This window comes from Microchirus variegatus (genome assembly GCF_963457635.1).
Source record: "Microchirus variegatus genome assembly, chromosome: 21".
Lineage (NCBI taxonomy): Eukaryota > Metazoa > Chordata > Actinopteri > Pleuronectiformes > Soleidae > Microchirus > Microchirus variegatus.
The window spans coordinates 5,422,548-5,440,012 of record NC_139822.1 but is presented as its reverse complement, the minus strand read 5'-3'; positions in this window follow the sequence as shown (position 1 = coordinate 5,440,012).

Sequence of the window (17,465 nt, the reverse complement as noted above, 5' to 3'; positions counted from 1 at the left end):
ACGATCCAGAGGTCAGCGATTCGATTCTAAAACGATTATCGATGAATCTCGATACAACAATTTTTTACTTTAATACTTTGCTACTCATTTAAAAGTAAGATAAAGCAACATAAATATAAAAATGGTAGTGCCCCCTCATCTGCCTCATCTGGTGCACACAAACGGCCCTTTTATTTCTGCACACCGCCCCTGCGCTGTTCTCTTCTCCCTCTCCGGCGCCATTCGTTGCTCCTCTGCGTCTCCAAGCACTCATTTCATATCTAAAGCAGACTGGATAATTTCTCTACGTGTTTTATCCCCACATAAAAATAATGATCTTTATGACGAGAATGGAGTACAGTCGTGATGAAGTGCAGGTGATTTGATTGAAACGTGGTGACAGACTCTGAAGAGCAGAGTGCACTTTTAATGGTTTTCACTCCGTGGTCTTAATCTTTGTGAAAGAAGACGCTTTAACGCTGCAATTACGGGAATAACAGATGTATCGGAACCCGATACCGATACTGGATCGGATCGGGCCCATCCCGATCTCCTACTACTCCTTACTAGGGGTGGGAATCTCTTGGCACCTCACGATTCGATTCGATTACGATTCAGAGGTCAGCGATTCGATTCTAAAACGATTATCGATGCATCTCGATGCAACAATTTTTTACTTTAATACTTTGCTACTCATTTAAAAGTAAGATAAAGCAACATAAATATAAAAGTGGTAGTGCCCCCTCATCTGCCTCATCTGGTGCACACAAACGGCCCTTTTATTTCTGCGCACCGCCCCTGCGCTGTTCTCTTCTCCCTCTCCGGCGCCATTCGTTGCTCCTCTGCGTCTCCAAGCACTCATTTCATATCTAAAGCAGACTGGATAATTTCTCTACGTGTTTTATCCCCACATAAAAATAATGATCTTTATGACGAGAATGGAGTACAGTCGTGATGAAGTGCAGGTGATTTGATTGAAACGTGGTGACAGACTCTGAAGAGCAGAGTGCACTTTTAATGGTTTTCACTCCGTGGTCTTAATCTTTGTGAAAGAAGACGCTTTAACGCTGCAATTACGGGAATAACAGATGCATCAGATGAGCTGATCTCTTTAGTTAACTGCTCGAAGGGAGAGAACGTTCTCTGGTGCAAAGTGAATGTTGCGGGGAGTTCATAATCTGTGCCGCACGCAGCCAAGTTTCGCTTTTGCGCAGAGATTTTCCAGCGTTTAACAGGTGCTGTTCCACCATGTTGTAGCTGTGTCTCGACCGCATCGAAGAATCGATCATTTATATATTCCCACCCCTACTCCTTACATGCACATCCCTATGAGAAAAATACTAAAATACTACCACTGTTATTACTCTTGAATAAGATGATGAGCCTATGTTAAATAAATTAGAATAAAACTCACATGCACTTGATCACAGAGAGGTTTCTCTTCAGTCTGACCACATTTCAACATGTGGAAACACATGCTGAAAGCTGCAGCTCAGAGGCTAAAATGTTTACAGTTAAGTACCCTCACACTGAAACCTTTAAAATGTTGTGCTATTCAAGCCTAGTTGTGTGAACAGCACTCCTTTTAAACCTTCATCGTCCAAAAATCAATCACTGAATGATTGTACTACTAGGCTTTATTAGAGTCACTCATCCAATGGTGAGCAATGCTGTGAAACCAGCACTCTTTTAAGCCTAGCTCACCCTTAAATCTGTCACAGAATTATTGCAGTACATGGCATTATTGGAGTCACGCATATTCACTTGTGTCATATATTTGGGTCTAGTCAAATCACGACATCTTGGAAAAACATCGCCAACACAAGCTGTGAAGGCTTTCGGCTGAGCAAAGGCCACAGGCCAAGACCACGTTTGGACAGAAGGAGCAATACTACGAATGAAGCACCATCTCTAAAACTTTTATGAGACTGTGACATTGAAAAAAATGGAATTAAATATTCAGGCTAGCATTTTCTTTATCAAGTGTGCCATATTTATTTACTGTTCTTATGTATTTGTTGCTTGGCCATGCACTCTGCTGTGACATGATGACAAGTTCTCAACGCTAATGGTCTCTGAAGGCATCACGTCTCTGAAAACACAGTAGGTGCTCAGGGCCAAGGCCATCAGTAGTCCTCAATGGACACGGAGCCATCAACTCTGTCCTCCACTACTTATCAACAGTAAGTCAGCTTTATTTAAGTGTCCAAACTTTACCACTTACATTAGCAGAAAAAAGCCACCTGATGGAGTGTCCTGACAAATATAGTGAAGCTGATCTCTAATCCTTTTCAGCGAGCATGGTTTTATCACCTGAAAGTGCATACACAAAATCTGTCTGTGTGCTGGTACAGCCATATTCTCGCCAAAGTGGGTAATGGCTTGGACAGAGATTCCCTTGAGTAAAGGAGATTTTAAGAGAAGAAGAAAGAAGAAAAAACACACAGGGAAAATCTACAGTGTGCCGAAATCCTCAACTAAAACATGCAAAAATTCACTCTCTACCAAATAAATCAACAATAATTTTTTTCAAACATACAGTATGCTGGTAGTATATAACTGTCAACCATTGAGAATACAGGTCAAACTGTGTGGAAACTGATTCTTTTTTTCATTTAATCTACATAACCTATGCAAATGTGTCGTTTTTCTTTCATTTTCAAACACGGAATGTGTGACATTTAAATCTAGCCTGATAAGACGGCTGACTGTTTGACCTTCATGTAATGGTCTACATCAATTCTGTGCGTGCGTGTGTGTGTGTGTGTGTGTGTGCGTGTGTGTGTGTGTGTGTGTGTGTGTGTGTGTGTGTGTGTGTGTGTGTGTGTGTGTGTGTGTGTGTTCTAATTACATGAGAAACTGGAAAGAATAGGTTGACAGCGACAGTGAAAATGAATGATGCTGGTCTGTGGCTCCATTTGTCCCCATCGTTTACGTCTGAAATGAAAGAGTGCGTCATCTGTGTGTTTGTGCTGACTGGACAAATGCATGGCAAAGGCACCATGGTCTGACACGCATGTCACACATTCCATCCCATCAACTATGAAGGTATATTTGGTGCAAAAGTCACAAGCACATTTAACTGCAGATTTTGCATGCACACTAAAGTCACAAATGTGTAACCGTAATTTCGAAGTTGTACATGTTTTTTTTTACACAAAATAGGGGCTATGGGTTCACAAATCCTTGTTACAGGTACACAAATCCTATCCTGTGCATCACAACTTCCAACAGTCATGCACTCGACACTTTTGCTCCAATCTTTGCGGTGCAGTTGGTGCGAAATACATTTGCACATCCATGTTTCATAATATGCACAAATGGGGGCTACGGGTTCACAAATCCTTGTTACAGGTACACAAATCCTCAGCAAAATGAGCAGCGTTTTCCGATATAACAAAAGCAACCAAACAAAGAGTCAACCTACTTTAATGTTGAACAGTCAACTGCTGGATTCATCAGATTTAACAGATCAAGCATTATCACCGAGTTAGGCTAAGAACAAGCTATCAGTCTACAAAGACATTAAGATTTATTTATGCTGTCCACCGCCTTAAGGTCAGGACAATTTAATGATTTTTCCAACACGTGAGGCCAATACCAGTCATTTATCAACCATTACGGAATACCTGAGGTGAAATATTTAGAATACAAATATATATCATTCAGCAGCAAAGTTGTCAACAGAAAATATTTGGTATTTTGGCTTCATGTGTAATCAATTATTCAAAATGTCCATTTGTTACAGCTCTACAGTTTATTTAGTTTTAGAGCAGGCAAATATATAACTGCCTTACCTTGATGAGAATCTTTTCCCACACTACCCACAGGCATGTCATGAGTAAGCACCTAACTCATCAAGCACCCGCGAACCTGTGATTACTATGTTTGGACAAATACTTTTTTTTTTATTTTCACAAGGCTGAGCTAGCAGTGTCACTGGTGTTACTGCCCCTTTTCTAAACACGCTGTTATTGATATTTATCAATTCCAGTAGCTGTAATCACTAATGGCATAACAATAATAATCATAGGAGATAATAAGCACTGCTGCAGTTAGCACAAAATGTAATTAAAAAAAAGAATAAGAAACAAGAAATAGTATCTGAATATGAGAGAACAAGGAGGAAAAACCTTAGAACATCCTTGGAGCTCTAAGGGTTTAACAAGATAACAGGGACGGCAGATGAATAGCAACAGTTCCTGCATCTCACAACAGACTGTGTGATGAATACCAGTGGAAGGCTAACTGCACATTCTGTCTATGATATTCTCAAGTTTCTTTTCACACATAAAAAAAACTGTCAAAAGAGCTGTGTTTGAGCTGTTGGCATTAAATAAGCTGAAGACTTGAAATGACTGATTTCTATAGTGTGACTAGAAAAATCCCAAGTTAATTGAGCAAACGTGGATTCTTTTTAATGCTGCCTGTTGCAAAACCATCTTCATCAAACATTAGGGCTGAAACGATTTGCGTATCGAGACCCAAATCGCGACACTCAGAGCCACAAACCTGTCTCGCGTTGTGAGAAGGCAGACATTTTGGCCGGCGATATTTTTTTTTCGCCTGCTAAATTCACGTAACAGCCATAAACGGCATATATACCGGCTAACGTGAACCCAGGCGTTTAAAACGGTGACGGCTGGGATTACGTCGCTCTGCTGCAGGTTGCGGAGCAGAACTTCCTGGTTAACTCCTGGTCAATCATGCTCGCCTGCTAGCTGGCTGTAAACTGTGGAATGGATTTCCTGAACGGAGTCGTGCATCCTTACTTATCGAGACACGCCTCAGTTCAGGAAACCCATTCCACTTTTTGCCAACAGCTAACAGAGCATTCAGGGAATGACTTGTGGAGACATTTCAGCAGACACACACACACAGACGGATCGAAAATTTCCGATCCAACTGTACAGATTTCCGATCCGTCAATTACGTCTGTATCGCAACCCGATACCGATACTGGATCGGCCCCATCCCTACCTCCTAGTACGCTAATCATGAAGAACTACACTTCCCAGCATGCCTTGGGGACAAATCCCGGTCTGATTGATCGTTACAGATTAAGGGAATCTATTTAATTGACTTTGTATTTTTCAACAGTATTATTTTGTTGCAGAAAGGAGAGAAAAATTTGTTTTTTTGTTTTTTTTGCAAACTTTAATATTATTCTTTCTGCTCAAATCTGTTCACAGTGTTCAAAAATATGTGTTATTAAATGTTACATTGAGTTGCTATATAAGTAAATATTGTTATTGTATTGGTATATTATGTTTTTTAAATGTAAAAAAATGGTGGGATGTATCGAACCGTGGTTCAAAAATCGTTAGTTGGTGTATCTTTACAGCCCTACCAAAAAACTGTAGTTGAAATAAAATAAAGGCCTCCAAAATATAACACCACTAAGGGTCACAACACATGTTTCTATTCTTAAGATTTTATTACACTGATGTATTAACAGAATGGCCTTCTCACCAGCACTGCTCAGGCACAGCTCTGGCAGTTTCACACTGAAAATAAATTGATTTAGACCCATAAAAGTTGGTTCCAAGCAGGAACTGGTCTCAATTTGACAATTTTCTGAACTAACAGAAGGAAAGCTCACAGAAGCTCAGTGCAATCTGCCATGTTGCCACTGTCTGGTTTACTTTGGCTCATGTTGTGCAAAGCGCAACGCCAATCATTGATAACTTAGGGTGGTGACACTTGTGTGAATATGGGTTGGTTAAAGCTGTGTTTACCTAGTTGAATGGCTTGGTACGGTACGATTTTCATCTTCATTTTTTCTTAATATGAATAGTACCAAAATAAGCTTCAACCATTCCATTTTTGGTACGATAAGGTCAGCTCTACACACGTTACTCCCTTGCGATTTGTGTAAATATTAGGGATGAAACGGTATTCTGTATTTTTTTTCGGTACACCCTGTTCAGTAAAATACGCAACGGTTTTGGTACGTTTCAGTCCATCAAAATGTATTAAAATGCACAATGTGCTGTGTGATTAGATCCACTCAGAGAACTGAGCGCAGCTGCGCACTTAGCACTGCGCTGCTCGTGTCGCCTTTAGCATCAATCAGCGCGAGTGAACGAGACCCTGAAAAAAGGAAGTTTGAAGCGGCACCGTCTTTGTATAAGTCCGCTGTGTGAGACCATTTAGGCTTGTAAGCTACAGTTTGCACTGTTTCAATAAAGGGAACTAATTTTCTCATCACATTAAACACATCTTTAATTCATTTTGTCCAGCATTTGCAAGCTGTAGACTGTCCAGTCAGAGACATATATTGTGTAATTGATGTTTTTAGTTTTCAGTTCAATTATTCAAAAGTAAATGGAACACTAACAAGATGTCACCAAAATCACTTTGTCCCCTTACATCTTTCAGAAAATGATGTAAGAGTATCGAATTATATCGAATCGCATCAGATGGTATCGTTGGCTGTATATTGTGATATATATCCTATCGTGAGCTGAATATCGTGTATTTTATCGTACCGTGAGATTAGTGTAGTGCACTATTGTTTAAATAAAGTTTGTGGTGTGATTATATCTGTGCTTTTAACTATTTTTACAATGCAATATTGCTCGCACTCGCTCAATCGCTCTCTCTCTCCCCCCTCCCGCCCTGTGCCATAAGGCTTCACGCTCTCTGCTCATACTGGTTTAAACGAACAACAAACAAATCAGTTTGTTTGTTCCACTCACAAAGCAGATAGCAGCACCACAGCTGTGCGGATGTGTTTTTCCACATTCCAATATTAATTTTCACTACAGAAAAAAACCTGAGTCGGGATAAATGTGTTATTGATTGGTTGATACAGGATACGCATTATTTCTATCATTATTTCAGAGAGATTCTTATTTTTATTTTATTTGTGTACCACACTTGTTAAAGAAAGATTACTTTAGGCCTAATAAAGCATGTTGAGTCTTTGGTTATACAGTAGAAAGAGATATTATTTTGTTGTCGATTCATTTTTAACTGTAAAACTTTTTTCCTATTAATAGAGGAAACCTCGTTTTGAACAGCACGACATAACATTAGCTTAGGTAATGCCCAGGTAATTGTTTATTTAAAGATGTTTATTTGGCTGTATTCAGTATAGACTAGTTTAGTTATTTAACTTATATCTTTAATTTGTTGTTGTTTTGGCCTAATGATACTGCAAGATCCTGTTTACAATTCTTATTGTCAATTCATGTACCAGAAACCCTATAGTAAATAATGTATTTAGAAAACATTCAGTTTGAAACAGTCAATTTCACACTTCAAAATTCATGTCATCGTCGTTCTCTCTTTTCTGTAACAAAACATACTGTTGAAAAATACAAAGTATTAGTATCGATCAGACTAAGATTTGCCCCCAAAGCATACTGGGAAGTGTAGTTCTTCATGAGAAGCAGTTTTGTTTTGGTGGAAATAACTTGTTTTATAAACAGCAAAGGTAAGACCTCATTTACGCTTGTATTTCTTGAAAGTCAGTTGTTGTGTTGCTCTTATTTTGGAGCTGGATCCGTGAATCTTGTTCCTAGAGTGATAAAAATGGTACCGTTAGAATCTGTGGATTCTCCGCTGTTTACATAATCACGCTGACGCTCCGGTGCCGCTTTTAAACATGTGCGCTGTAACGTTTTTTTCACCTCCTGCTGGTTTGATCCATCTGGGTTTTAACTGTGTTTGATGAACATAAGAATGGTTTATATGAGCTTTTAGCTGAGTTTCTGACCTTTCTGTGGGTATGCAGCATGTCTGTGTTTGTTAAAGTTAGACATGGTTTTATGACGGTTTTGTCGCTGCGTCTGACGCTGCCCCAGGGAGAGGGGACATCAGTAAAGAAGAGATTAACACGATTAAAAAACATAACGCGTTAATGATGACTGTAATTAATTAATCCCAATTAACACAATAATTTGACACCCCTAATAAAAATAATAGTAATTTGAAAAGTTTGGTAGCACTAACAGCTCATATCATGTGGCTGACTGGAAAATTAACTGGGAGTTAGAAGGGGCTTTTTACGATTCTGTTTTCTCACGCCAGGTTCGTGGCTCTGAGTGTGGCGATTTTCGATTAGGCTTTTATTGTGACACAACGGCAGCTACTGTTGTGTTTTGGTCACTGAAAGTGGAATGAAAAGAATATTGACATCCTTAAAAAAGTTAACCATCAAACTCAGACATCCTTCATTTACGCTAAAAAAATATATATATATCTAGGTGTTCCTTCTGCTTAAATTAAAAACATGCGGACTTACTAACTTCACACTTGACCTTTGACTTTCATGCAGATTCACTAGTTCACTCAACAGCACTTACACAGTTTGAAGTAAAAATGACAAATCACATAAGAAAATGGCTAAAAATAGGCCTTGTTTTAACAAAGACCATATTTAGGCTGTGTCTGTTTCCACTTTGCCCATTGCAGGGTTGTCCTATAAAACACTGGTGTAAATGGTTTATAATGCCACCAGTGGACTCTGAAATGAGACACCTGGTTTCAATCAGCAGTCAAATTGCTCCTACATTACCCTTGTAGACAGAATAGTAAATCACTCTTTGCGCTGCTGACGTTAAGCAACAAGCATTGTTAAAAATCTGCCAAGCGTGTTACTAAGAGCATCCAGTCTCTATGTGGGGATGGTAAACGGGACAATAGCAGTTGCTAGAGGCACTGTCGGCGAAAGAGTAAAACATCCTGATGTCGAAGCAGAAATTCATACTTTCTGTAGCACGATCTACATTTTGAAACTGCCCTAAATTTCAGCCTCGACTTTTTCTTATAGCCAAGGTCCTTTAGTCCCTGCGCCAGAAAGCCCCATCAAACCAGTTTGAACCAGTTTTCCTGGTTAAAAAGAGTTCTGGTTTCCCTGTGCCAACGCCCTGACAGTGGGCCAGTGTGAGGCATCTCAGAGCAGTTATAATCCCCTATAAACTCGAGAAACATTGATCCCGCCCACCACAGACCAACACACCATGGACAAAACCTCTCATTAGAACTCCAAGGCCCTGAAATTACCAACATTTTTCCCATACGGAAAGCATGAGAAAGCATCAGCTGGGAGAGGGTTGTGCCGAGTGGTTTTTCAGTGTGTGGCCACAGAGTTGCTGGAGCTCTTTAACAGTGCCATTCAGATTGGACCCTTCCAGGGAGCGCTGGCAAATGAGGAGGCTGAAGCAGATGCTCTGGCTGCTAGCCCTAAACCATCCACGTTAGGAAATACTCTACACAAATATCTGTACATGAACACATAGGTCAGGGATAAGGCCAGGTCAACTGAGAGAATAGATACACTGAAAATAACAGCAAATCTATTTGGTTGGTTAATGGTTTACTTACATGATAATAAACAAATAAATAAATATAACCCTCCATGATGTTTAAAAGTGCATTATGTAATGTAAAGGTTTTGGCCACATTCTTACATATGGCACCTTTAACAATATGCTGATCCTTTGAGACCTTTGACAATCAACTGGACGAGGATTTGAAGAATCATGACACCCCTATTTATGTCTGTTTCCAAATGTCTCGAGTTCACCGTGTTACAGTGGGAAACTCCATGGGCTAGCTATTGTTAGCATTACCAATCGATGACATTAGCTCTACATCAGGGCTCACCAATATTTTGGAGACCGAGAGATGATTAGTCCACATGATTGGTCAGATGCCGTCACAGGAAGAGATGCCCAACACAATAATCAAGCCGAACAATGCCAAACTGTAGATCAGTTAAAAAGACTTAAGAATTCTAAAAATGTGGGTTAATCTCCAACAATTAACAGGGAAATTACTAAAATCTCCATATTTTACAGAGGAGTCTGGTGTATTTAGCGACAGCACTGCTGATCGTGATCAGAACCATCAAGGAGCATCACAAACCCTGCAGCTCTAAAAATGAAATAAATTAAGTTAGAATGTATATGGTTGAAATGAAATAATCATTCAGTTTCCTTTGCACATTAATTTATTCTTTAGTACCTTTTATTGACACATGATTTTTCAAAATTTCAAGGATTCTATTCAGGTTTTATGCACAAATAAAAAAATTTGAAGTACACAATGTCACTGTAGCTGAAGGTTAGAGACACAAACATGCAGCAGGGCTTAGGTTTTATTTGCAGAAAGCCTCTGATGCAATTCCAAGAAACTAACACACCCCTGTTACAGTTCGGTCTCTCATTGTGTCTGTGACAGCTCTAATCTGATTTGTGCATTGATAAAAGGATATGGCCATAAGGTTACCCCCGCATGTCACTCAACTCTTGCAAAATTGCTGTCAATCCTGTCTTTTTATAAACCCCAACAGGGCTATTGGCTTGATACAATGCTGAGGGGAAGAAAAACCTTCTTCAACCTCCTTGTAGTCCAGATCTGTTCCACACTTCAAGGGGGATTTAGATTATTCATCAATGTGACACACCTGTCACATAATCGGTTTCCCAATGGAGTTCTCTCATCGATGATTATTGGAATGAATGTTTCTCTCTTTTTTTTTGCGTCAGCTGCAGGGAGCAAAGTCATGACATCAAACCTGCTCTGCAGCCTGTGTGTTGATGCTGCTGCAGCATCAGAAGCAGGAGCAGTGGTTTTCGAGGGCAGATGAATGACACGTACATCACAGGAGGTGTGTGCAGCTGACGGTCAAAGAAGAACTCAAATATCTGCCTGCCTCTCTTTCTGGTACTGATAAATAAAGAAACAGCAAAGATTTCATATTTCCCCAAAGGGGTTTTCAGACACTGCTGACACACTCCTCCTCCTCCTGGTGCTGCTCATCAAACAGTCAGGTTTGTAGGGAGGAAGCCACTGAGCACCTTGTGGCAAATTATTCATATTTTTCTTAAAAACAGACGGGAATTCAATTAAATTCAAAATCAACAAAAGCAAATGGACGACACGCTGATGTCAACAGACCAGCATTGCTCCTATCTATTATTAATATATGTGATATCCATCTCCACAGATTTTCTGCTTGATTGAAGCCTGAATCTGCAGCTGCGTCAATTTCCACACTATATACACGTGTCTGGGCTCAGTTTGGTGCAAACGATGCGCACGTCACTTCACGAAATCACAAACACTTGTGAAATACAATAAGTGAGTGCGAGACAAGTGTTCAATCCGTGTGTAATTACGGTTAAAATGAAGGCGGAGTGTATTCTGCGTGGACGTGTCGAGGCGAGTTACTAGCGTGATAAAAGTTGTTAGCGACGCAATTCAGAGTTTACGGAAATAAACGCAGTAATAAAGTGTGTTCGTGGCTGCCTGGCGCACACGGAGCGGACTTGGAGCACCTCACCGCTTCCCGTGACACCGTTCAAAAGCATTTCCACGGTGTTTTTCCAGCTCAGCCGCTTCCATTTCACAAAGTTAGCTTAGAAAATAAAAAAAATATATATATTTCATAACAATAAGAAGAAGAAGCTGCGTGTGAAGTTCAAGAGGGACACGACAGATAAGGGTGCACTCACTCAATCTCCTCTTTGTCACCGCCGTGGGCATTTCTCTCCTTCTCTCTCCTTCAATCACGACACGTCCAGTCCCGTCCAAAAAATCCACTTCATGTGATCCACAGGCACGAGGAACTGTTCCGACAGGAACAAGAGACGAGGAAGGGGAGAAAAGATACGAATCCACTGCCGACGGAGGAACACGAGGTCCTGTCGTGGTCGAGCGGCCGCTGCCGTGGATACTGAATCTATTCGTGGCAGCTCAGGCTCCAGTGTCCGACGTCAGCTTCGCTCAGGCGCTCATCACTGTGTCGCTGCTCGCGTGCGTAGAGGCGGCAGACAACATTAAACATGCCAAATAATAATAATAATAATAAAACGCTTTAATTATTTTCTCACTCGTTAATGTCTGCTCCTGAAGTTGATGTGTGCTTGTGCAGAGTGAGTCGCTTGCACACTGCTGTGGAAAGTAAGGAGTAGTTAGCGTATTTCCCCACAGTCACGCTTGTCTCTGCCTCTGTGCACAACACAAACACAGGTCGATGAGCAGGCTTCTCGGATCCACTCGGCTTTTCCCGCTGTTCTGTCCATTCATTCCTGCTGCTCGGGTCTTACTGTACCCTCTCAAACACAAACTGACACTAAATCCTGCTAGGTATTGTTATGAATCCGTTTACATTATGCACCTGCTATTATTGAAAAGAGAGGATCTGAAGAGACTGAGGGGCTTTTAAAGATTGTGAGGGGCTGATTTGTTGGTAAAATTAAAGATTAGATTGGGATAGCCCTCTAAATGACCATGCGTCATATGACAGTGAACGGTTCTTCACCTCTTTATGTCCTGCAATGGATAGATGACCTGTTCAGGCTCGACTCCACCTTTCGGTTGATAACGAACAAATTAATGACGTTCAAATAACTGTGTTCAAGTTAAATACACATCAAAACCTCAATGCGTTTCATGATGGGTGGTTTAATGACACGTTTTCTTGTTTGTATAAGAGTATAATTGCCTTATGGAGGACGCTGTAAAATGGCTCAGAAGACAACTTAACATAAACCAACGAAAAAGAGAAACAGCAGCGAGAATAGAAGACTAGAGAGTTGTGAAGCAGTGTTTACATCCTTTCTGGTATGAAAAGGCCAGAGTAGATCCCTGGTGCATTTAGGGAAGGGAGGGGTGAGTATCTAATTCTTACATGCCGTAGATTTTATTTTTGATTAAAGACTTCCTACAACAGAATATACATGGAGCACAGCACGAATGTGAATATGAATGACTCTCAGCCACAACCAACAGAAGTAGCAGCAAAAACAACTCATCCAGTCATTCCCAAAGACCCAATGGCCCAGGACCCACAGATGGAAAAAAACAAATCATCTATTAAAACAAACTGTCATAATATAATCATGGACTTTTTTCTTTATGAAAACCTTTAATTCATCTCCTGCTCCCTCCCTTAAAGCAGACCTAGGCCGGAAGTTCCAATTAACGCTGTTTTTTAGTGTGTATCTGCGTCATTACCTTGTTTAAGAAGCCCTGAAGGTTCTAAACAAACATTTCAGCCACTGCTGAGAACGCTGTGTTTTACTGTAATCTCGGGCTCAGGGAGATCTCTGAAAAAACTCGGTCCGGTTACGTAAACACCGGTTCTCCTGAACAGCAGATCCTCCTGGTCCGGGCACTAGTCCGGGCACATCCGGTTGCATACATTGAACCGCAGAAGAAGAATAACATCCGTTGTGGAGGTGTTTCACGAGCGACAGTGTCTTCTGACTCTGGGTCAAACTCCGGGTCAAAGTCATAAAGAAGCTATTTTTAAACATTGTTAAAACAATGTTTTGATAATGAGTAGCAGTGCATCCACCGTTCCAGAGGAGGGAGCTGCGCTTCTGAGAGCGGGTGTGCTGAATATACTGGCCAATCACAAGACTCTGTCTTCTGGGTGAGAGAGTTGAGTCTCAAATCTCGTGGCTGGGATACACCGTCAGAAAAGAGGATTTCTATCGGCTCGTTTACAGCAACGAGGAGGTTTTTGACCATAAAAACAAGTTAATGTATGTAAGTAGACCTCCATAACTTACATATATGTGCAACAGGACCACTCTAGGTCCGCTTTAACTCTTTCTCTGTATGTAAGTAGGTCCCAATATATGGCATGTTTCTATCGGCTCGCCTTGCCTCGGCACAGTTATTTTGTGTTTTCACTAGCGATAGTACCTGGTACTTTTTTTAGTACCTGCTCTGGCGAGGTTCCAAGCGAGCTGAGGCGATACTATACGTGGCGTCGCCAGACTGTCGGCTTCTGATTGGTCGTCACAGGAAGAGACGTCCAACACAAGAATCAAGCCGGACAATGCCGAAATGTAGATCAGTTAAAAAGACTTCACATTCCTAAAAATGTGGGTTAATCTCCAACAATTAACAGGGAAATGTCTAAAATCTCAATATTTAACAGAGGAGTCTGGTGTATTTAGCAACAGCACTGCTGATCGTGATTGCAACTGGCTAGCAGCATCACAAACCCTGCTGCTGTATTTCAATCCAGTGACTTCTGGAGTCTGTGCTTGTGTGGCCTTAAATTTTTGAACAAAAACATAACCTCTTTGATTGAATAATATTGTCTTAATAAAACTCTACCTGAGGTAGAATTGCATTTAAATTAAAGCTCACATAGAGTGGTCCTGTTGCACATATATGTTAGTTATGGAGGTCTACTTACGTACATTAACTTGTTTTTATGGTCAAAAACCTCCTAGTTGCTGAGACTCAAATCTCTCAACCCGGAAGTGACATAATCAGCACACCAGCTCTCAGAAGTACAGCTCCCCCCTCTGGAACGGTGGATGCACTGCTACTCATTATAAAAACATTGTTCTAACAATGTTTAAAAATAGCTTCGTCACGACTCCCCGCCGCAGTCCCTTTTATGACTCTGACCCGGAGTCAGACCCAGAGTCAGAAGACACTGTCGCTCGTGAAACACCTCCAGAACGGACGTTATTCTTCTTCTGCGGTTCAACGTACGCAACCGGATGTGCCCGGACTAGTGCCACAATAAACTACAATAAAGCACAGCTTTCTCAGCAGTGGCTGAACTGTTTGTTTCGAACCTTCAGGGCTTCATAAACAAGGTAATGACGCAGATACACACTAAAAAACAGCGTTAATTGGAACTTCCGGTCTAGGTCCGCTTTAAGATTTGGGTGACATGTCAAAAAGTATAGGAAGAAAAGCTCAGGGTCAGACTTCCAAATATGTTCTCTGTCATTATAACAGTAGATTGTTTGTATTTTTTCTCCTGGGGAGCTAACCCAGGTAGTCCCCCAGCCACACTGTGGGAGCTTCTGTAACAAGCATCTTGATCATTTTGGACAAATGATCAGTGAGAATTTACAAATACTGCCTTATTATTCTCAATTTCTACAGCAAATAAAATGCATATCCTGCCTCACTCCTCACCCTTTCATCCTTGGTCTCACCTTGTGAAGGCTCAGGACAAGTCTGTAATTTATAATTTATAAGTGCAGGCCAACTTTCTGGTTTTTTCACCAGTAACTTGAAATTGTTTTTTAAGCCTTGGGAGAAGGTTGCAGGAAATATTCCCCACTGTTCGGTGAGACACAAACACAAACACACACAGGTTAACAAGTTACCTCTGAAAAGGAACTTCAGCATTTTTTTTATTTACTTTTTCACATTTAATTGTTAATAAAGATATTGGGAATGTATGTGCAGCTAAATGGTAATTTAATATTTGAGGAAGGTAAAAAGACCTAAACACCTGAAATCATAAAATAACATTTCTGCCTGAATCACAGTCCACTGGCAATCAAGGACATGTCTCAGCATCTGGAGAATTTACAAGTGCAGCAGTGTAATGGGGACAGAGAGAGAAAGAAAGAAAAAGAGCTCTGCTTATTTTGCAGCTTGGCTGTTAGTGCATGTGCACTCAAGCGTCTCGACTGAATGTGCAGGGCATGAACACTGTGACCCCGAGTAATGAGGACCTGAATATCTTTAGGATTCTGACAACCCATATACTCTGCCTTCTAACCTCACCATGATCAATCGTTAGCTTGGCACAACCCCCTCTGAACCTTAACCTGTTTATCCACCACGTGCACTCACCTCCCATAACAACTGACACACAAGACACTTATACGAGGTCTTACCATAAATATCTCTCAGACTTGGCTGGCCACGGGAGTTTTCCTGAACACATTCATCCCCATTTCATCTGACAAAAATTAGTTGCAATGCGACCTTACAATAAATGAAAAGGGAATTCTGCTTCCTTTAACTTGGTAACCTTGGTCAGTGCAGAATGTTTCTAAAGCCCAATTTATACTTCTGCGTAAAGTGCTCTGCGTAGGCTACGCAGAGACTCTGCGTCGACGCAGAACCTGTCGAAGAGCCTCTGCGTCGTCTCCGGGTGCACGGAATATTTTTTAAGTGTCCGTCACTCCGTCAAGGGACAACGGAGACGGCAAGAGCTACGATTGGTCCTCAGGAGAGGCCGAGCGAAGCTGCTCTGTGCCGGCTCTCAGTGCGCTCCGGGCGTCCTGACAGAGGCGGAGCTGATCCCCGCCGATAACGCCGCTGCCGAACTATAAATACGTCATATCTATACACACACAGCACATGTTTAGACCCTAAATGGCCAATTTCTCGCCTCAAATTATCTTAAAACTGCGTTCCGTCACACAGAAAAGTGAGAAACGGCCACTGTTTCAACAACAACAGTCTTTCTCTCTCTTTCTTTCTCGGACGCCATTGCTCACTGTAGCCAGAAGCACAACAACCTTGCACAGCGACCCCTACTGGTCGGGCGGGAAATTGCAGCGAGTGTCCGTCACCACGACGCAGAAGTATAAATGCTCGAGGCGTCTCCGTGGTGACGCAGACGGATAACGCATACGCAGTCGGAGAAGTATAATGTGGCCTTAACGGTCAACACTAGGCCTCAGACAGGTCACATGGAAAGTGATTCAGATGGGCTGCATTTACTCAACATAAATGTTTCATTTCTATTGTTTGACCAAGAAGGGAACATTTGATTTACATTGTAATTTTAAATAATCACAAAGGAAAACATTTTATAAAAATGTTTATTGATGGATTCATTGTATTGTGTGCATGTGCTGTAGCCACATTAGCTTTGAAGAGACAAGGTTTTGCTTTGTTTCGAGAGGTACCAAATGGGAAGTTGGTGTGTCATGAACGTTCATCCATCTATTGTCTACTGCTTTATCCTGCACATGACGGTCACAGGTCAGTATCCCAGCTGACACAGGGCAAAAAGGCAGTGACGTGCGGTGAGCTCACAGACCAAGACGTACACCCACTAAATTAGTATATCATATGTTGCAGACAGTGCACCATGCAATCTGAGAATATCAAGATTGTAGTACTGTACTATAGCAGAAACTTAAACTGTGTGTGTGTGTGTTAAAGAGAGGGCGGGAGGTAGAGAGAGTGCGTTAAGACTTGCTTAGTTCATTTGAAGATGAAGTCCATGCGCCGTTCCTTCTTCACAAAGTTGTCGATGACAGAGTTATAAAAGTCTCCTGACTTGGCCTTCAGTTTACAGAGTCTACAGTTTACAGTTGCTCTGTCCTTTTTCTCATACCACTCCTTTTGAAAAGTACATATCATTTTCTGTCCCTTCCTTTGTAGAAGGTACGGTAGCTCAGGCGTGGGTATCCCCTCTAATAAAAGCTGCCGTTTTTCATCAAATGCCAGCCTTAAAGGGACAATATGTAGTATTTATGGGTTTATATTACCCAAAATCCACTTTTGTATACATATTATGTGCTCCTGCATTGTGTAGTCGCTGTATAATATTCTTTGTTTCATTTTCGTAGTGTTTCAAAAAGTCATTTAAAATAACATGGTCGCGGACCGCGGTCGCATAGCCACTGTTAGCAGCGAGACGCCATGTTTCTGCCAGAGCCTGTAAGGACAAACGCGTGAGAACAAATCAAGCGTCTCTTTACTTGTAGTGGAAGTCCCGCCTCCTCTCTCTCCGCTTCGTC